The sequence below is a fragment of the Triticum aestivum genome, chromosome 1B (genome assembly GCF_018294505.1).
Source record: "Triticum aestivum cultivar Chinese Spring chromosome 1B, IWGSC CS RefSeq v2.1, whole genome shotgun sequence".
Taxonomy (NCBI): Eukaryota; Viridiplantae; Streptophyta; class Magnoliopsida; order Poales; family Poaceae; genus Triticum; species Triticum aestivum.
The window spans coordinates 677753077-677776380 of NC_057795.1; the positions used below are offsets into that span (position 1 = coordinate 677753077).

Consider the following 23304-nt stretch of genomic DNA (forward strand, 5'->3'; position numbering starts at 1 on the left):
TTTATGTGGTGTCGCTCAGATGCCCGACTGTGGCATTTCTTTTAAAAAGCTCTTTATGTGGTGTCGCTAAGACGCCCGACTGTGGCATTTCTTTTAAAGCCCTTTATGTGGTGTCGCCAAGACGGCCGACTGTGGCATTTCTTTTAAAGCCCTTTGTGTTATTTATTGCATAATTTTTATACTACTATGTTATTGTATATTCATAATTAACCTGCTTGTACGCATCAGAGTTTTATTTATCATTTGTGACTGATGTCATGCGCTTAAAATGTTTTCAGCACATCATTGTCGTATTATACCTGTGTTCATAATGTTTGCGAGTACATTCAAAGTACTCACTGGCTTGTCCCTGGCTATTGTCTTGGCCAGATTTTCTTGCGCGGAGAGGAGCGACCATGCCGACAGTCCCGGAACTTAAGCAACGGTGATCGCAGCATCGCGAAGATAGGAGTTAGCTTGGTCAGCTGTTCCTGTGGGAAATGGAGTCCCATAGACACTGATAATTCATAAACCGCTTCCGCCATCAACCATTAGAAACCATTTGTTGTACTCACGGACCAGAATGGTCTTGTACTACATATTTTGTATTTGCTTGGAATTTCTGTATCAAGTCGGTACCTCATCAGCTAACAGTTATCCTGGGGCTGGTGAGCACAAGGGCCATTTTCTGGAAATTAATACCCGGAGAATCGGTCCCCACAACCAACTTATAAATGCAATGTTCATGGGAGGGTTGATTCCCAAGAAGCAACTATCAGGTGGACCAAAGTGGACTTTTGCTCAGATTCTAGAGACATTACCGCCAGAGGAGAACAGAATGTTAGTCAGAGACTTGGTTACCGGCACAGTAACCATCTCATCAGTTTTGTTGACGATGAGTCCAAAGGAGGGCGTAGAATTTCTGAATCTTCTGCAGCCCCTGCTGATGGAATCATTATTTACTGATGGCTTCAGTATAAGTCTGAGAGACTCCACTATCGAAAATCCAATACCAGAGATGATTCAGCATAAGGCACTTAACCTTGACTAGTTACGGAAACCAATTGTGGGCTTCATCACTTCTTCTTCTGATATTTGTTTGTTGGTTGATCAAAAGAGTGATTCTGCCATGAACAAAGTGTGTGTTAGGCGGAAACGTCTTACCTCGACCTAAGGCGACGTGCTACGTGTTTATAGGCAGGGGTGCACATCCCTGAAGCGCATACATCGTTGAGATATTACAGGAGGTTTACATCTTGCAGAAGAAGAGATAGAATTGGTTACAGGAGATAGGAAGAGAACTTAAACTGATAATCTATCCTATATCCTGCGCCTTGGACACCTTGGAGTCTCCACCCCATGCGTGACATGTACGTGACACAATATGTTGTGTTTGACACCCTCCCTTAATCACAACTTCATTAAGTTGAGATTATGTTTAAAGTCTTCAAAACTTATGATGGGTAGAGCCTTGGTGAATCCATCTGCAACCTGATCCTTGGAATGCACAAAACAAATATCAAGCTGTTTTTGAGCCACTCGCTCTCTAACAAAATGAAAATCAATTTCAATGTGTTTCATCCTGGCATGAAAAACAGGATTAGCAGACAAATAAGTTGCACCCAAATTGTCACACCATAAGCATGGAGCTTGTTTGCTTTTTACACCAAGCTCCCTTAGAAGAGACTGCATCCATATGATTTCAGCTGTAGCATTTGCTAATGCCTTGTATTCTGCCTCAGTACTGGACCTAGAAACAGTGGCCTGTTTCCTTGCACACCATGAAATCAAGTTAGGACCAAAGAACACTGCAAATCCCCCAGTAGAACGTCTGTCATCCAAACAACCTGCCCAGTCAGAGTCTGAGAAAGCACTAAGCAATGTGGATGATGACTTGCTGAAGTTAAGACCAATATTAAGAGTGTTCTTGACATATCTAACTATTCGCTTAGCAGCAGTCAGGTGAACAGTAGTGGGTGCATGAAGGAATTGACAGACTTTGTTAACAACAAATGATATACCAGGTCTTGTAAGAGTAAGATATTGAAGTGCACCTACAAGACTTCTGTATTTAGTGCTGTCTTCCTGGCTCAAGGCTTGTGCTTCTGTGAGAGACAATTTTTCTGAACTGGACAATGGAGTAGGTGAAGGTTTACAGCCTTGCAAGGCAGCCTTTCTTACTAGACCAGTTGCATATTTTTCTTGAGACAAGTGAAGTCCACCATCATGTTTCTTCACTTCTATCCCTAGGAAATAGTGCAGATCTCCAAGATCCTTAAGAGCAAACTCTACACTGAGGTCCTTCAACAATCCTGTTATGGCTTCATCAGATGAGCTTGTAACAATAATATCATCAACGTAGATGAGAACAAAGATATGAGTATTGCACTTGTTATAAATAAACAGTGAGGTGTCAGACTTAGATGGAACAAAGCCAAGAGTTTGCATCTTTTGACTGAGACGTGAATACCACACCCTCGGAGCCTGCTTTAACCCATATAAAGCTTTGTCAAGTCTACACACATGCAACGGTGCACTTTTGCTTTCAAACCCAGGAGGTTGTTTCATGTACACTTCCTCTTCCAGAACACCATGAAGAAATGCATTCTGTACGTCTAGCTGTCTGAGACTCCAGCCCCTGGACACAGCAATGGACAAAACAAGACGAATGGTTGCAGCTTTTACCACTGGACTAAATGTGTCCTCATAATCAATACCATACCGTTGCTTGAAGCCTTTTGCCACAAGTCTTGCCTTGTAACGATCAATGGTGCCATCAAATTTTCTCTTGATCCGAAACACCCATTTGCAATCAATGAGATTTTTACCTTGCTATGGAGGGACCAAGTGCCATGTTTTGTTTCTTTTCAGTGCCATGTATTCTTCATTCATAGCCTTCTTCCAGTTTTCATCAGCTAGGGCTTCATCAAGTGTGTAAGGTTCACCTGGTTCACCTGTAGAACACACCATGCCATATTTCGTAATGTGCTTATAATTGATTGGTTAAATTACTCCCTGTTGTAGCCGTGTATGTCTCGGTGGTGGTGTAGCTTGTACTGGTGGCGCAGAAGATCCCGTGCAGCCTGTAGGATCAGCAGTAACTGATCCTGAGGCGGATCTGGGCGAATCAGCAGCAGGTTCAGCGGCAGAATTCGGCGGTGGATCTTCTGTGGCAATAGGCGACGGTGTGCAACGGCGCGGCTCCGCAGAAGATCCCAGCGGACAGAGCTCATCATTGCGCCGTGATGAGGGGCCAGCGTCCGCTGCGCCAGAGGCGGGTCCTGCACCGGTCGGCCGACGCAGATCGCGCCGTTTGTAGCAAACGGGCTGGACCGGGAACCGGGCCCCCGAAGGACCAATAGGACGCAGACAGGTGGCAGACACGGGCTCGCTGGCTGCGGCGCGCATGGTGTCGCCGTTCCCACGCGCAGTCGGCGCGGACCCACGCACGGTTGTTGGCGCTGACGGCGCGGATTCCCGAGGCAGATCTGCCCCCCTGCCAGCAGCGCCGGATCCCGAGGTTGATCCGCTGGGCAGGTCTGCCGCTTTCACGGAGCTGATCCCGAGGCTGATTTGCTCCCTGGTTCGGGGCACATGAAATATGGCCCTCGTACATCATTTTCTTCATCTTTTTCTGATCCGTTTTCTCCTGCAACATCACACAACTCGTGCACACTGGTTTGAGGGTTAGTCTACATATGATCATCATGGTTTCGTTCCCCTTCATCGAGGCCAGTAAGAGAGGATGATAGAAGGAGGATTTCTTTACGAAGTAAAGCACCGGCGTTGGGGTGTAGATCAGCGAATGGAAACTTGTTCTCATCGAACACAACATCGTGAGAAATGTAGACACGGCTTGTAGAAACATCTAGGCACTTAACCCCCTTGTGTTGTGCACTATACCCAAGGAAAACACACTGTTTAGATCGGAACATGAGTTTGCGAGGGTTGTAGGGACGGAGATTTGGCCAGCATGCACACCCAAAGACACGTAGAGATGTGTAGTTGGGCTTGACATGAAGTAGCCGTTCTGTGGGAGTTTCATTGTTTATGACACGGCTTGGGAGCATATTGATGATATGAACGGCAGTGAGAAACGCTTCATCCCAAAATTTTGGAGGCATGGAAGCACCTGCTAGGAGTGCGAGGCCAACTCCAACTATATGCCTATGCTTACGTTCGGCAGAACCGTTTTGTTGGTGAGCATGAGGGCATGCCACATGGTGTGAAATGCCAAGTGTTTGGAAAAAGGAATTTAATTTCTCGTATTCCCCTCCCCAGTCAGATTGAACAACAATGATCTTGCTATCAAAATTACGTTCAACAAGTGCTTGGAAATTTTTGAACACTTGAAAAACTTCGGATCTTTTCTTGAGAAGATAGATCCAGGAGAATTTGCTGTAGTCATCAATAAAACTGACATAGTATGTGTGTCTACCAACAGAACTAGGAGCAGGGCCCCAAACATCAGAAAAAATTAATTGCAATGGTTGAGTAGAGACACTTGTAGAAATAGGATATGGTAATTGATGACTTTTTGCTCTTTGGCAAGAATCACAAATAGTTTCAATATTTCTCACCAACAAACGGGAGCTTATTTTTCCTAAGCAAACGTTCAACAAGAGGAAAAGCATGGCCTAAACGATCGTGCCAACGTGTTGACGAGAGTTTGACAACACCATAGGCTTGTTTATTGAATCTCCTAAGCTCCGGAATCAACGGGTAAAGCCCTCGGATGCATCTACCTCGATATAGTACCTTCTTTGTGGCCTGATCCTTTATCAAAAAGAAAAAAGGATGGAATTCAATAAAGACATTATTGTCAATGGTAATGCGATGAAGGGATAGCAGATTTTTGTTGGCACTAGGAACATGCAAGATTTTCCGAAGATGAATTTTACGAGAAGGGGTACGTATAACCAAGTGACCAATGTGATGTATGCTCATACCTGCACCACTGGCGGTGTGAATCTGGTCCTCCCGTGATACTTCTCACGGAGGGTCACCTTCTCTAGCTCACCCGTGAGGTGATTGTTCGCGCCACTGTCAAGGTACCAGTTGGTGTCGACGCCATAGGATCCTTCAGCGGCGGCGGCAACCTTGTCATCATCTTCAGAGGAGGCATCGTCTTCGTCGAAACGATACCAACAGTCTTTGGTGGTGTGGCCTGGCTTCCCGCAGATTTGGCAGCAAACGGCATCAGGACGTGAACGACCCGAGCCGCCGCGGTTAGGGCTGGGCGTTCGGTTCCCCGAACCGATCGGGTCGGTCCCTCGGTCAATCCAAAATTTCGGTTTTGACAAAGCACAGACCGATCGGTCAGTAGAATATTAGCTAACCGATGATTCTCTGCACCGAAATTTCGGTTCGGTCGTCGGTTCTACTGAACAACACCGAGTAAATAACAGACGGAATCACTGCCTCTATGAATGTACAGTACAGTACTAGCAGCAAGACCATCTATACTTTTATTTTGATGTACAGTGCTTGTAGGTCTGCGTACTAGCTACTACTAGTAGCCACTGCTATTATTGATTCTCCCGAGCAAAACTTTACTCTATAAAATTAGCGGTGCCGGCTCCTTTAGTCTACTACCCCAGAGAAGTACTACTAGTACTTTGTCTTTTACACAAAATATATAGCGACGGTGGTTCACTGTGGTACTACTCAGGTTCGCCTCTTCTCGATGCGGCCGTTGGACTCAGTGCACACGAGAAGTGGAAGAGCACTTGAGTATAGCAACGGACGCGCAGGTCGGACCCCTGTGTTTTCTCGGGTTTCGGTCTATTCGGTTACCCTAGCAATAAACCCGAATTCACCGGACTAAATTCGGTTTTCCTCAAATGGAAACCGGACATACAACCGAAGTTCTCGGTTTCGGTGAATTCGGCTTCTGTGCCGGTTAATTCGGTTCGGGACATCGGTTTTCGGTGACCCATGTTGTTGGTGGAGATGGGGCGACCGCCGCGAGAGCCGCCGTTGTTGGTGTTGCCGCTACTGTGCTTGCCCTTGGCGCGAGGACGACCGCGGTGACGTGAGGAGTAGCCACCACGCCCGTGAGTTGCTGCGTTTGGCGACGACTTGAAGCCGCCGCCAATGATGTGGTACTGGGCGACGCGTTGGTCGAAGTTGCTCAACATGGAGTAGAGCTCATCGAGGGACACCAGCGTGATGCGAGCATACAGGGCCGAGACGAGTGGCTGGTAGTCCATATCCAGCCCGTGAAGAAGATATGAGATCAGCTCATCATCCTGGATGGGCTTGCCGGCGGTGGCGAGCTCATCAGCAAGGCCACACATGGCGGCGAAGTAGGCGGCCACCAATTGGTTCCCTTTCTGCGCATTGATCAAGGCAGTACGGATGTTGTTGACGCGGCTCAAGGACTGCGACGAGAACATACCTGCGAGCGCTGTCCACAGAGCATGCGCGGTGGTGACCGCGGTGACCGCGACGAGCACCTCTTTTGTGAGGTTGTTGAGCAGGTAGCCCAGAACCTGCTGGTCCTCCCTCACCCAGATGGGATGGAGAGGGTTGAGCTCGGTCGACTCCTTCCCCTCCTTGTCCTTGGTGACGAGAAGGCGGGGCGGCTCCGTCAGGGTGCCGTCGACGTAGCCATAGAGGCCGGCTCCCCTCAACTGCGGCGAGATTTGGGTACGCCACAGGACGTAGTTCGTCCGGGAGAGCTTCTCCGTGACCTGACCGCTTAGGTTGGATTGGGTGGCACTGAAGGAAGACATGGCTGGCACTAGAGGAGATCAAGAGCTAGGGTTTGGAAGAGGAGGCTCTGATACCATGTGCGTTAGGTGGAAACATCTTACCTCGACCTAAGGCAACGTGCTACATGTTTATAGGCAGGGACGCACATCCCTGAAGCGCATACATCGTTGAGATATTACAGGAGGTTTACATCTTGCAGAAGAAGAGATAGAATTGGTTACAGGAGATAGGAAGAGAACTTAAACTGATAATCTATCCTATATCCCGCGCCTTGGACACCTTGGAGTCTCCACCCCATGCGTGACATGTACGTGACACAATATGTTGTGTTTGACACAAAGTAGTGGAGCAGATTGGTTTCTTGGGAACTCAGCTGCAGTGCAACGGAAGATTATACTCTAGCAGCTTAGTGAAGGATTGCCTATCCAAGTCACTGAGCAAATGTGGCAGCAGCAGCAACGGTGGCCATCCTTTGGAGGCACATGGTTTTATCAGAAGCTCATTTTACAAGGGACTGAACCCATATGAGGACCTACTCCATTCAATATCTCAAAGGGAGAAGATAATACGCGCATCTAAAGGACTAGTGGAGCCGGGCACTCTCTTCAAGGACATGATGGCAATGCTCCGAGATGTTGTAGCATGTTATGATGGAACCATAAGAAACTCGTGTGGAAATTCAGTTGTTGAGTTTGACTCGACAAACTCATCGAGTTCTGTGACACCAGGAGATCCTGTTTGTATATTGGCAGTCACTGCAGTTGCAAATGTTGCATACAAGGCGGTGTTAGATCCAAATCAGAACAACATGACCTCCTGGGACTCAATGAAGGTAAGAGGCTCAATTGAACAGTTCCATCTGAGACTTCAGTTCACACATTTTGACTTCTGATCTTTGAATTTACAGAAAGTGCTACTTACAAGAGCTACCTCTCGAAATGAAAATGACCAAAAAAACAATTTTGTATCTGAGTAAATGCTTTTGTGGGAATTATTGTTGCAAAGAAAGAGCATCACTCGCAGTTCAAGCCTGCTTAAAGAGGACCAAAGTAGAAGACTGTGCTACTCAGTTCTCAGTCCAGTATGTAGCATTCATAAGTAACTACTTCTTACACATTTCAGTTTATATGGTGAAAGGCTCAGAATTATTATGTTGTTTCAGGTATCAACACCAAAATATGGAAGCAACACATTGTCTTGTTGGCCATATTCACCTTGACGAGGTATTTTCCCCTACTTCTCAAATATTATCATTGTTTCAACAATATATCATCAAGATTCTATGTTGAAGAAATAATTGTGTGCCTGTACAGAAGCAACTGGATGAATTAACATAAGTATGGAAGATATTCCTCAGAAATGCCAGGAAGCTATTTGTAAACATGGAAAGAAAAAGGGGCAAGAGTATCAAGTTCTGAAGAGAATTGTACTGAGTTCAAGGTGATTTGGTCTTTTTTGGTTTTGAACCTTCAAATAGCATGGGAGACTCATATTTCAATTAGTTTAAAGAATATTCCAAAAATTATATTTGGATTTACTATTCATATTGTCTAAGATTTGAGTTATTTTTCTAGTGACTTAAGTTGAATAATGTCTTCCAATGGGTATTTATGCATTTGGGACTTCCAACCATGCTATAGTGAAAAAATCAAGCATGAATTTTAAATAATCTATGACTTCTTAACATAACCTGACATTTCTTTTTTGCAGTGAATGTAAGTGCTACCAGGATGTATATGGTGAGAAACACTTTGAGATCTCCTGCTTGCAGCTTTTCCTAACTGAAAGTGTCACCACACAAATATCTGAATCTTCCGCGCGAGTTGTCCAGTTCATGGTCAATACCATTTCTCCTATACTCTTGGACACGATCATAAAAGGTAAACCAAGAATTCACATTCATACTAGCTATCATGCATATAGAAAATCCAGATGAATATGCTGATAGTTACGGCTTATGCAATTCTGCTTACTAAAAGAGACATTCTTGCATCTTCTCCCAGGTGATCCACGGTTCCAGGAGGTGAACATGATATGGGTTGAACCGCAAGCCACATGTTGGGTCCAGAACTCCGGTACAGAACAGAAGGGTGAATTGCGCTGGTAATCACTGTGGATAAAGCCTCAATTGGAGAGAGTGGTGATGCATGGGGAACAGCAATGGATGCATGCATTCCTGTGATGGATCTGATCGACACTACCAGGTCTGTGCCCTACAGCATCCAACAAGTTCAGCAAGTAATTGGAATTTCATCCGCCTTCGGTCGAGTCGCACAGGTCCAGTAACTTCTTTCCCTTTTACATTTCTCATGAATTCAGTAGCTTCTATTACAGCATTACTCACGTTCTGTTTTTTTTTCCTTTATCCTTTCGACCATCCTTGCAGCACCTTTCAAAGGCAGTTGGAATGGTTACAAAATCAGTTCTCAAAGAACACATGACAATCGTTGCAAGCAGTATGACCTGCACAGGTAAGTTGCATGGTTACAGGGCCACATTCCAGTCCCTCAAGATTCAGGCACCCTTCATGAAGGCTACACTCTCTGTAAGTCCTCAATTTGGCTTTGTTTTGAACTCCTCATTTTGATGGGCAAGTGTTGATGATGACTAAAAAAATGAGAGAAACATGTTGCAGAGGCCAATGCAATGCTTCAAGGAGGGTGCCAAGAAGGTCTACTATGATCAGCTGGATAGCGTTGTGTCCACCTGCGCTTGGGGCATTCCTGCACCAATTGGGACTGGTTCAGCCTTCAAAATCCACTGGAATGATGAGAACATGGTACAACGAACATTTTACTTGCATATGTTCTCTCATCTGCGCAGCACATAGTTATGTTCTCCCTTCTCCTATGAACCTCTTGATCTTTTACAGTCAGCGGGCAGTGGGGACCTTGGAGGATGTGGTTTATATGAATTCCTCACAGCAGTAGAAACAACAAGAGGCACTGAAGATAACATGATTATGTGCATCGCCCTGATGCAAAGGCTGGGGTTTATCCTCCTTTTCGACCAAAAAAAAAACAAATATCTGATAAATTGACGAATATAGTACATTTTTTACTTATTTCTGCATTAACAGAGCATACTAGTAAAAAAACTAGTTATAGGATAATAATTGGATAAGAGACCTTGCCAACGGGTAGGTAAGAGAACAAAAGGCTATCTAAGCAAACTGAGAAACAGTTGACATAGCAAAACCGGAAACTAGGTCAGCAACATGAGCAGCATAACCACCAACCAAGCCATCCACCAGCCACCAACTGCACCACAGCAATTCCACAAGGAAAGCCAGAACACAAAGCGAATACTTGTCTCCGGTCCACCCTGATGTCAAAGCCACCCTCCACGAGATCGTCACTGCATATGACACGGCTCTCGCGCGCGCATGATCCTCCCACGAAGGTGCCTGCCCCGTGAATCGGCCGGCACAGTTTTGAATCGGCCGGCACATATCCATATCCAGATATTAAAAATTGCGTCGACGCAAGCGCAAAAACCGTGCCGCCCCTCGAGCATAAAGGACTCAGGACATACTGGCATTGCCATCCAAACCAAACAGAAGCAAAAGTAGAAGAGCTGAAATCCCAGAGCCCACCGGCCACCTGACGATCGATCGGCACCGATGGCCGGCGGGAGGAAGCGGGAGTGGATACGTAAGAAGGTGACGGCGGCAGCCGGGAGCGGGTCGCTGCGCGTGCGCGCGCTGTCCACGGCGCTGTTGCAGCGGAGGAGACGGCTGCCGCGCGTTGACCTACTCCGGTTCTTGTACGAGAGCATCGTGTTCCGGCTGCTGTGGGTGCTCGAGTCCATCGTCGTCCTCGCCAGGCTCTGCTTCTTCTTCCTCCGCTTCGGATTCCGGCTGTAACTAAACCGAGCTGTGTGTTTTGTTGAACAGTAGTACCCAACCTGTGTTCATGTGCGGTGTCTTGAAATTTTCTTTGCTTTGTTCCAAAAAGTAGACATATCATCAGCCAACAACTCTTTGTATTCAAATTGCCCAAGGACATGAGACTATGTACATACATATATATATGTGAGGTTGCTTTCTTATTCCACCTAGGAGCTTGATCAATGGTTGCGGGTTCTTCTACATATATAAGACCTTCCCTTTTCTCTCAAGTTATTCTTCGATACGTCATAAAAAAGTTCAATGTGCCAAAAAATTGCATTGTTGGAGAATCCCTTGTGACTATTTTTTGGAATCGTAGATACACTCATTGCTTTTTTATTTCTAATAGAGAGCTCCATGTCGCCCCGAAGTCGAAATTCCTTATTCGCGAGCTTCTGTTTTTTTTTCTCTAGGTGGTTTTGACTCCTCACTTAGATCTCATGATTTCCCTGCTCCATATAAGTTGTTGTGTGTCGTGAGTAAAACAATGTTGAACAATTATGATTTTTTTTCTCACATTGATTCCATAGAAATGTATTTGCTCACATCCCATTTACTATCAAGTTTGGCCTTAGGCTTGGGGAAGAAGGGTGGCAGACAAGGTCTATGAAAAAACGAGGGCTAATAATAGCATCTCTAGCAGACCACGTATAACACACGAACCCGTATAATTCCGATGAGTATACGGGCTCGGCCTAATTTTCTGGCCAAAACAGAGCCCGTATACTCGCCCGGCCCGTAATTTTTTTTACCACGACCCGCAATCCTCACCCCCGAAGCCGTATAACTACGGGTTTGCGGGGTAGATGCGGGTCGAAACCCTATCCCTCCGTTGTCGCGTTTCACTGCAATTCCCCACTCCCTCCCTCGCATCTCTCGCCGTCGGTGAGCCCACTTCTGCCTCCAGCCGCCATGTGGGGCCGTATGTGGAGCTCCGGCCGCAGCTCCGGCGGGAGCGGCGACCCCGAGCGCAAGCAGTGTGTCCGCGCGGACAACGCGAGGAAGCGCGCGGCCAGGAAGTAGACCAACCAAGGCCTCGATCCGCCGGCAAGGCTCCTCCGTCGCGAGACGGAGGAGTACGATCGCCAGCACGGGCAGACGCCATCCTCTGAGGCGGGCTCTGTTGGAAATATGCCCTAGAGGCAATAATAAAAGTATTATTATTATATGTCCTTGTTCATGATAATTGTCTTTTATTCATGCTATAACTGTATTATCCGGAAATCGTAATACACGTGTGAATACATAGACCACAATATGTCCCTAGTGAGCCTCTAGTTGACTAGCTCGTTGTGATCAACAGATAGTCATGGTTTCCTGGCTATGGACATTGGATGTCGTTGATAACGGGATCACATCATTAGGAGAATGATGTGATGGACAAGACCCAATCCTAAGACTAGCACAAAAGATCGTGTAGTTCATTTGCTAGAGCTTTGCCAATGTCAAGTATCTCTTCCTTCGACCATGAGAGCGTGTAACTCCTGGATACCGTAGGAGTGCTTTGGGTGTATCAAACGTCACAACGTAACTGGGTGACTATAAAGGTGCACTACAGGTATCTCCGAAAGTATCTATTGTTTTATGCGGATCGAGACTGGGATTTGTCACTCCGTGTAAACGGAGAGGTATCTCTGGGCCCACTCGGTAGGACATCATCATATGCGCAATGTGACCAAGGAGTTGATCACGGGATGATGTGTTACGGAACGAGTAAAGTGACTTGCCGGTAACGAGATTGAACAAGGTATTGGATACCGACGATCGAATCTCGGGCAAGTAACATACCGATAGACAAAGGGAATTGAATACGGGATTGATTAAGTCCTTGACATCGTGGTTCATCCGATGAGATCATCGTGGAACATGTGGGAGCCATCATGGGTATCCAGATCCCGCTGTTGGTTATTGACCGGAGAACGTCTCGGTCATGTCTACATGTCTCCCGAACCCGTAGGGTCTACACACTTAAGGTTCGATGACGCTAGGGTTATAAAGGAAGTTTGTATGTGGTTACCGAATGTTGTTCGGAGTCCCGGATGAGATCCCGGACGTCACGAGGAGTTCCGGAATGGTCCGGAGGTAAAGATTTATATATGGGAAGTCCTATTTTGGCCACCGGAAAATGTTCGGGATTTTTCGGTATTGTACCGGGAAGGTTCTAGAAGGTTCCGGAGTGGGGCCCACCTGCATGGGGGGACCCACATGGACGTGGGTAGTGGGGGCAAGGCCCCACACCCCTGGTCAAGGCGCACCAAGATCCCCCCTTAGAAGGAATAAGATCATATCCCGAAGGGATAAGATCAAGATCCCTAAAAAGGGGGGATAACAATCGGTGGGGAAGGAAATAATGCGATTTCTTTCCTCCCACCTTGGCCAACGCCCCAATGGACTTGGAGGGCAAGAAACCAGCCCCTCCACCCCTATATATAGTGGGGAGGCGCATGGGAGCTATACATGAAGTTCTGGCGCAGCCCTCCCCCTCTCACAAGTACTCCTCCTCTCCCGCGGTGCTTGGCGAAGCCCTGCAGGATTGCCACGCTCCTCCACCACCACCACGCCGTTGTGCTGCTGCTGGATGGAGTCTTCCTCAACCTCTCCCTCTCTCCTTGCTGGATCAAGTCTTGGGAGACGTCATCGGGCTGTATGTGTGTTGAACGCGGATGTGCCGTGCGTTCGGCACTTGATCATCGGTGATTTGAATCACGACGAGTACGACTCCATCAACCCCGTTCACTTGAACGCTTCCGCTTAGAGATCTACAAGGGTATGTAGATGCACTCTCTTTCTACTCGTTGCTGGTCTCTCCATAGATAGATCTTGGTGACACGTAGGAAAATTTTGAATTTCTGCTACGTTCCCCACAGTGGCATCAGAGCTAGGTCTATTGCGTAGATTCTTTGCACGAGTAGAACACAAAGTAGTTGTGGGCGTTGATGTTGTTCAATATGCTTACCGTTACTAGTCCAATCTTGTTTCGACGGTATTGTGGGATGAAGCGGCCCGGACCGACCTTACACGTACTCTTACGTGAGACAGGTTCCACCGATTGACATGCACTTGGTGCATAAGGTGGCTAGCGGGTGCCAGTCTCTCCCACTTTAGTCGGAACGGATTCGATGAAAAGGGTCCTTATGAAGGGTAAATAGCAATTGGCATATCACGTTGTGGTCTTGCGTAGGTAAGAAACGTTCTTGCTAGAAACCCATAGCAGCCACGTAAAACATGCAACAACAATTAGAGGACGTCTAACTTGTTTTTGCAGGGTATGCTATGTGATGTGATATGGCCAAGAAGAATGTGATGAATGATATGTGATGTATGAGATTGATCATGTTCTTGTAATAGGATTCACGACTTGCATGTCGATGAGTATGACAACCGGCAGGAGCCATAGGAGTTGTCTTTATTTATTGTATGACCTGCGTGTCATTGAAGAACGCCATGTAAACTACTTTACTTTATTGCTAAACGCGTTAGTCATAGAAGTAGAAGTAGTCGTTGGCGTGACAACTTCATGAAGACACGATGATGGAGATCATGATGATGGAGATCATGGTGTCGTGCCGGTGACGATGATGATCATGGAGCCCCGAAGATGAAGATCAAAAGGAGCAAAATGATATTGGCCATATCATGTCACTATTTGATTGCATGTGATGTTTATCATGTTTATGCATCTTGTTTGCTTAGGACGACGGTAGTAAATAAGATGATCCCTTACAAAATTTCAAGAAGTGTTCTCCCCTAACTGTGCACCGTTGCTACAGTTCGTCGCTTCTAAGCACCACGTGATGATCGGGTGTGATGGATTCTTACGTTCACATACAACGGGTGTAAGACAGTTTTACACAGCGAAAACACTTAGGGTTAACTTGACGAGCCTAGCATGTGCAGACATGGCCTCGGAACACGGAGACCGAAAGGTCGAGCATGAGTCGTATGGTAGATACGATCAACATGAAGATGTTCACCGATGATGACTAGTCCGTCTCACGTGATGATCGGACACGGCCTAGTTGACTCGGATCATGTGATCACTTAGATGACCAGAGGGATGTCTATCTAAGTGGGAGTTCATAAGATGAACTTAATTATCCTGAACATAGTCAAAAGACCTTTTGCAAATTATGTCGTAAGCTCGCGCTTTAGTTCCACTGTTTAGATATGTTCCTAGAGAAAATATAGTTGAAAGTTGATAGTAGCGATTATGCGATCAGTAGAAAGCTTATGTCCTTAATGCACCGCTCAGTGTGCTGAACCCCAACGTCGTTTGTCGATGTTGCGAACATCGGACATACACGTTTTGATAACTACGTGATAGTTCAATTAAATGGTTTAAGTAGAGGCACCAAAGACGTTTTCGAAACGTCGCGGAACATATGAGATGTTTCGAGGGCTGAAATTGGGATTTCAGGCTCGTGCCCACGTCAAGAGGTATAAGACCTCCGACGATTTTCTTAGCCTGCAAACTAAGGGAGAAAAGCTCAATCGTTGAGCTTGTGCTCAGATTGTCTGAGCACAACAATCACTTGAATCGAGTGGGAGTTGATCCTCCAGATGAGATAGTGATGTTTCCCCAAAGTCATTGCCACCAAGCTGCTAGAGCTTCGTGATTAACTATAACATATCAGGGATAGATATGATGATCCTTGAAATATTCATGATGTTTGACACCGCGAAAGTAGAAATCAAGAAGGAGCATCAATTGTTGATGGTTGGTGAAACCACTAGTTTCAAGAAGGGCAAGGGAACAAAGGGATACTTCATGAAACGGCAATTCAGCTGCTGCTCTAGTGAAGAAACCCAAGGTTGAACCCAAACCCGAGACTAAGTGCTTCTGTAATAAGGGGAACAACCACTGGAGCAGCATTACCCTAGATACTTGGTAGATGAGAAGGCTGGCAAGGTCGATAGAAGTATATTGGATATACATTATGTTAATGTGTACTTTACTAGTACTCCTAGTAGCACCAGGGTATTGGATACCGGTTCGGTTGCTAAGTGTTAGTAACTCGAAATAAAAGCTACGGAATAAACGGAGACTAGCTAAAGGTGAGCTGACGATATATGTTGGAAGTGTTTCCAAGGTTGATATGATCAAGCATCGCACGCTCCCTCTACCACCGAGATTGGTGTTTGCGTTGAGCATAGACATGATTGGATTATGTCTATCGCAATACGGTTATTCATTTAAGGAGAATAATGGTTACTCTATTTTTGAATAATACCTTCAATGGTCTTGCACCTAAAGGAATGGTTTATTGAATCTCGGTCGTAGTGATACACATTTTCATGCCAAAAGATATAAGATAGTAATGATAGTACCACTTACTTGTGGCACTGCCATGTAAGTCATAATGGTATAAAACGCATGAAGAAGCTCCATGTTGATGGATCTTTGGACTCACTCGTTTTTGAAAAGTTTGAGACATGCGAACCATGTCTATTGGTGTATATGCATGAAGAAACTCCATGCAAATGGATCGTTCGGACTCACTTGATTTTGAATCACTTGAGATATGCAAATCATACCACATGGGCAAGATGACTGAAAAGCCTCATTTTCAGTAAGATGGAACAAGATAGCAACTTGTTGGAAGTAACACATTTTGATGTGTGCAGTCGAATGAGTGCTGAGGCATGCAGTGAATATCATTATGTTCTTACTTCACAGATGATTCGAGTAAATGTTGAGTATATTTACTTGATGAAACACAAGTCTGAATTATTGAATGGTTCAAGTAATTTCAGAGTGAAGTAGCAGATCATTGTGACAAGAGGATAAAATGTCTATGATATGATCATAGAGATGAATATCTGAGTTACGAGTTTTGGCACACAATTAAGACATTGTGGAAATTGTTTCGCAATTAATACCGCCTGGAACACCATAATGTGATGGTGTGTCCGAACATCATAGTTGCACCCTATTGGATATGGTGCGTACCATGATGTCTCTTATCGAATTACCACTATCGTTCATGGGTTAGGCATTAGAGACAACCACATTCACTTTAAATAGGGCACCACGTAATTCCGATGAGATGACACCGTATGAATTATGGTTTAGAGAAACCTAAGTTGTCGTTTCTTAAAAGTTTGGGGCTGCGACGCTTATATGAAAAAGTTTCAGGTTGATAAGCTCGAACCCAAAGCGGATAAAATGCATCTTCATAGGAAACCCAAAACAGTTGGGTATACCTCCTAATTCAGATCCGAAAGCAATATGGATTGTTTCTAGAATCGGGTCCTTTCTCGAGGAAAAGTTTCTCTCGAAAGAATTGAGTGGGAGGATGGTGGAGACTTGATGAGGTTATTGAACCGTCTCTTCAACTAGTGTGTGACAGGGCACAGGGAGTTGTTCCTGTGGCACCTACACCAATTGAAGTGGAAGCTTATGATATTGATCATGAAACTTCGGATCAAGTCACTCCCAAACCTCGTAGGATGACAAGGATGCGTACTACTTCAGAGTGGTACGTAATCCTGTCTTGAAGGTCATGTTGCTAGACAACAATGAACCTACGAGCTATGGAGAAGCGATGGTGGGCCCGGATTCCGATAAATGGCTTGAGGCCATAAAATCCGAGAGAGGATCCATGTATGAAAACAAAGTGTAGACTTTGGCAGAACGGCTCGATGGTCGTAAGGCTAATGAGTACAGATGGATTTCAAAAGGAAGACGGACAATGATGGTAAATGTCACCATTAAGAAAGCTCGACTTGTCGTTAAGATGTTTTCCGACAAGTTCAAGGAGTTGACTACGATGAGATTTTCTCACTCGTAGCGATGCTAAGAGTCTGTTGGAATTATATTAGCGATTACTGCATTATTTATGAAATCTTGCAGATAGGATGTCAAAACATTGTTTCCTCGACGATTTTAATGAGGAAAGGTTGTATGTGATACAACCGGAAGGTTTTGTCAATCCCGAAAGATGCTAATAAGTATGCAAAGCTCCAGCAATCCTTCTAAGGACTGGAGTGAGCATCTCGGAGTTGGAATGTATGCTTTGATGATGATCAAAAATTTTGGGTTTGTACAAAGTTTATGAGAAACTTGTATTTCCAAAGAAGTGAGTGGGAGCACTATAGAATTTCTGATGAGTATATGTTGTTGACATATTGTTGATCAGAAATGACGTAGAATTTCTGGAAAGCATATAGGGTTATTTTGAAAGTGTTTTTCAATGGAAAGCCTGGATTAAGCTACTTGAACATTGAGCATCAAGATCTATAAGGATAGATCAAAATGCTTAATAATACTTTCAAATGAGCACATACCTTGACATGATCTTGAAGGTGTTCAAGATGGACCAGTCAAAGAAGGAGTTCTTGCCTGAGTTGTAAGGTACGAAGTTAAGACTTAAAGCTCGACCACGGCAGAATAGAGAGAAAGGACGAAGGTCGTCCCCTATGCTTAAGACGTAGGCTCTTCAGTATGCTATGCTGTGTACCGCACCTGAAGTGTGCCTTGCCATGAGTCAGTCAAGGGTACAAGAGTGATCCAAGAATGGCTCACAGGACAGCGGTCAAAGTTATCCTTAGTAACTAGTGGACTAAGGAATTTTCTCGATTATGGAGGTGGTAAAAGAGTTCGTCGTAAAGGTTACGACGATGCAAGCTTGACACCTATCCGGATAGCTCTGAGTAGAGAGACCGGATACATATAATGGAGCAATAATTTAGAATAGCTCCAAGTAGAACAGTTGTTTGGAATAGCTCCAAATAGAGCGTGGTAGCTGCATCTAGGAGATGACATAGAGATTTGTAAAGCACACACGGATCTGAAAGGTTCAGACCCGTTGACTAAAACCTCTCTCACAAGCAACATGATCAAACATAAAACTCATTGAGTGTTAATCACATAGTGATGTGAACTAGACTACTGACTCTAGTAAACTCTTGGGTATTAGTCACATGGCGATGTGACCTGTGAGTGTTAATCACATGGCGATGTGAACTAGATTATTGACTCTAGTGCAAGTGGGAGACTGTTGGAAATATGCCCTAGAGGCAATAATAAAAGTATTATTATTATATTTCCTTGTTCATGATAATTGTCTTTTATTCATGCTATAACTGTATTATCCGGAAATCGTAATACACGTGTGAATACATAGACCACAATATGTCCCTAGTGAGCCTCTAGTTGACTAGCTCGTTGTGATCAACAGATAGTCATGGTTTCCTGGCTATGGACATTGGATGTCGTTGATAACGGGATCACATCATTAGGAGAATGATGTGATGGACAAGACCCAATCCTAAGACTAGCACAAAAGATCGTGTAGTTCATTTGCTAGAGCTTTGCCAATGTCAAGTATCTCTTCCTTCGACCATGAGAGCGTGTAACTCCTGGATACCGTAGGAGTGCTTTGGGTGTATCAAACGTCACAACGTAACTGGGTGACTATAAAGGTGCACTACAGGTATCTCCGAAAGTATCTATTGTTTTATGCGGATCGAGACTGGGATTTGTCACTCCGTGTAAACGGAGAGGTATCTCTGGGCCCACTCGGTAGGACATCATCATATGCGCAATGTGACCAAGGAGTTGATCACGGGATGATGTGTTACGGAACGAGTAAAGTGACTTGCCGGTAACGAGATTGAACAAGGTATTGGATACCGACGATCGAATCTCGGGCAAGTAACATACCGATAGACAAAGGGAATTGAATACGGGATTGATTAAGTCCTTGACATCGTGGTTCATCCGATGAGATCATCGTGGAACATGTGGGAGCCATCATGGGTATCCAGATCCCGCTGTTGGTTATTGACCGGAGAACGTCTCGGTCATGTCTACATGTCTCCCGAACCCGTAGGGTCTACACACTTAAGGTTCGATGACGCTAGGGTTATAAAGGAAGTTTGTATGTGGTTACCGAATGTTTTTCGGAGTCCCGGATGAGATCCCGGACGTCACGAGGAGTTCCGGAATGGTCCGGAGGTAAAGATTTATATATGGGAAGTCCTATTTTGGCCACCGGAAAATGTTCGGGATTTTTCGGTATTGTACCGGGAAGGTTCTAGAAGGTTCCGGAGTGGGGCCCACCTGCATGGGGGGACCCACATGGACGTGGGTAGTGGGGGCAAGGCCCCACACCCCTGGTCAAGGCGCACCAAGATCCCCCCTTAGAAGGAATAAGATCATATCCCGAAGGGATAAGATCAAGATCCCTAAAAAGGGGGGATAACAATCGGTGGGGAAGGAAATAATGCGATTTCTTTCCTCCCACCTTGGCCAACGCCCCAATGGACTTGGAGGGCAAGAAACCAGCCCCTCCACCCCTATATATAGTGGGGAGGCGCATGGGAGCTATACACGAAGTTCTGGCGCAGCCCTCCCCCTCTCACAAGTACTCCTCCTCTCCCGCGGTGCTTGGCGAAGCCCTGCAGGATTGCCACGCTCCTCCACCACCACCACGCTGTTGTGCTGCTGCTGGATGGAGTCTTCCTCAACCTCTCCCTCTCTCCTTGCTGGATCAAGTCTTGGGAGACGTCACCGGGCTGTATGTGTGTTGAACGCGGAGGTGCCGTGCGTTCGGCACTTGATCATCGGTGATTTGAATCACGACGAGTACGACTCCATCAACCCCGTTCACTTGAATGCTTCCGCTTAGCGATCTACAAGGGTATGTAGATGCACTCTCTTTCTACTCGTTGCTGGTCTCTCCATAGATAGATCTTGATGACACGTAGGAAAATTTTGAATTTCTGCTACGTTCCCCAACAGGCTCTTCCTCTGCCGCGGGCTCTTCTTCCGCTGCGGGCTCTTCCTCTTCCCGCGTGGTGCTTCGCCCCGTGAAGAGGGAGTGGGCGGAGCTCGTCGCTGTCAAGCAGGAGCCGGAGGAGATCGCGCGCCGAGGCATCGTCGGGCCCGAAGATTTCATCGGCGATGTCGACGTGTTCGCGGCCGCCATTGCCGAACGAAGCTTGCGAGCGACACCGCCACGACGAGGAGCTCGAAGACCTCCTTTTCAAGCAGGTGGTCGCGGCCAACCTCGTCGCGAAGGACAAGGATGACGAGTGGTGGCGCATCTGTGAGGAGCAGAGGGAGAAGTACGGCGACCTCGTCAGCTCCAACGAGGAGGACTGAGCTCCTCCAGTGCGTCGGCCTCCCCGCCGCGAGCTCGTCCATTTTGGTAGCCGCCTCGAGCCCGCAGTGTTGGGGAACGTAGTAATAATTCAAAATTTTCCTACGTATCACCAAGATCAATCTAGGAGATTCTAGCAACGAGAGAGAGGGGGAGTGCATCTTCATACCCTTGAATATCGCTAAGCGGAAGCGTTACAAGAACGCGGATGATGGAGTCGTACTCGCGGCGATTCAAATAGCGGAAGATCCGATCTAGCGCCGAACGGACAGCGCCTCCGCGTTCAACACACGTACACCCCGGGGACATCTCCTCCTTCTTGATCCAGCAAGGGGAGAGGAGAAGTTGAGAGAACTCCGACAGCACGACGGCGTGGTGTTGGTGGAGTTCGTGGTTCTCCGGCAGGGCTTCGCAGGAGGAGATGTATGAGGAGGGAGAGGGATGCGCCAGGGAAGAGGTGCGGCTGCCCTCCCACCCCTCCACTATATATAGGCGACAAGGGGAGAGGGGGAGGCGCCCTAGGATTTCCCCTAGGGGGCGGCGGCCAAGCAGATTGGATCTCCCTAGGGAAAATCCTAGGGAGACTTGCCCCCCAAGCCAAGCAGGTGGAGGATTGCCTCCCAAGCCAGGTGGAGGCGCCCCACCTCCCCAAATAACGTGGGAAAGGGTGTGGGCGGTGCACCACCCCTTAGTGGGCTGGTTTTCCCCTTCCCCTTTGGCCCATGAGGCCCTCCAACACTTGCCGGGGCTCCCGAAACACCTTTCAGTCATGCTGGCCATAGCCTGGTACCCCTGGAACACTTCCGGACTCCAATACCCTTCGTCCAATATATCGATCTTCACCGTCGGACCATTCCGGAACTCCGCGTGACGTCCGGGATCACATCCGGGACTCTGAACTACCTTCGGTAACCACATACTATTTCCCATAACAACTCTAGCGTCACCGAACCTTAAGTGTGTAGACCCTACGGGTTCAGGAACCATGCAGACATGACCGAGACGTTCTCCGGCCAATAACCAACAGCTGGATCTGGATACCCATGTTGGCTCCCACATGTTCCACGATGATCTCATCGGATGAACCACGATGTCGGGGATTCAATCAATCCCGTATACAATTCCCTTTGTCAATCGGTACGTTACTTGCCCGAGATTCGATCGTCGGTATCCCAATACATCGTTCAATCTCGTTACCGGCAAGTCACTTTACTCGTTCCGTAATGCATGATCCCGTGACTAACCACTTAGTTACATTGAGCTCATTATGATGATGCATTACCGAGTGGCCGCAGAGATACCTCTCCATCATACGGAGTGACAAATCCCAGTCTCGATTCGTGCCAACCCAACAGACACTTTCGGAGATACCTGTAGTGTACGTTTATAGCCACCCAGTTATGTTGTGACGTTTGGTACACCCAAAGCATTCCTACGGTATCCGGGAGTTGCACAATCTCATGGTCTAAGGAAATGATACTTGACATTAGAAAAGGTTTTAGCAAATGAACTACACGATCTTATGCTATGCTTAGGATTGGGTCTTGTCCATCACATCATTCTACTAATGATGTGATCCCGTTAGCAATGACATCCAATGTCCATGGTCAGGAAACCATGACCATATGTTGATCAACGAGCTAGTCAACTAGAGGCTCACTAGGGACATGTTGTGGTCTATGTATTCACACATGTATTACGGTTTCCAGTTAATACAATTATAGCATGAACAATAGACAATTATCATGAACAAGGAAATATAATAATAACCATTTTATTATTGCCTCTAGGGCATATTTCCAACAGTCTCCCGCTTGCACTAGAGTCAATAATCTAGTTCACATCACTATGTGATTGTAATGAATCAACACCCATGGGGTTTGATTATATCTCGCTTGTGAGAGAGGTTATTAGTCAGCGGGTCTGAACCTTTCAGATCCGTGTGTGTTTTACAAATCTTTATGTCATCCTGCAGATGCAGCTACCATGTGCTATTTGGAGCTATTCCAAATAACTGTTCTACTATATGAATCCAGTTTACTACTCATAGTCATCCAGATTAGTATCAAAGTTTGCATCGACGTAACCCTTTACGATGAACTCTTTTACCACCTCCATAATCGAGAAAATTCCTTAGTCCACTAGTTACTAAGGATAAGTTTGACCGCTGTCCTGTGATCCATTCCTGGATCACACTTGTACCCCTTGACTGACTCATGGCAAGGCACACTTTAGGTGCGGTACACAGCATAGCATACTGTGGAGCCTACGTCTAAAGCATAGGGGATGACCTTCGTCCTTTCTCTCTCTTCTGCCATGGTCAGCTCTTGAGTCTTACTCAATACTCACACCTTACAACACAGCCAAGAACTCCTTCTTTGCCGATCTATTTTGAACTCCTTCAAAATCTTGTCACGGTATGTATTAATTTGAAAGTACCATTAAGCGTTTTTAATCTATCCTTATAGATCTTGATGCTCAATGATCAAGTAGCTTAATCCAGGTTTTCCATTGAAAAACACTTTTCAAATAACCCTATATGCTTTCCAGAAATTCTACACCATTTCTGATCAACAATATGTTAACAACATATACTCATCAAAAATTCTATAG

General features: G+C 46.1%; 2 pseudogenes; one reads left to right on the forward strand and one right to left on the reverse strand.

The window, feature by feature from the left end:
- LOC123082370 (DNA-directed RNA polymerase V subunit 1-like) overlaps positions 1–9736 on the forward strand; it is a 23565-nt pseudogene extending 13829 nt beyond the window's left edge.
- On the reverse strand, positions 6101–6239 carry LOC123151508 (uncharacterized; annotated as a pseudogene).
- Positions 9737–23304: the final 13568 nt, after the last annotated feature.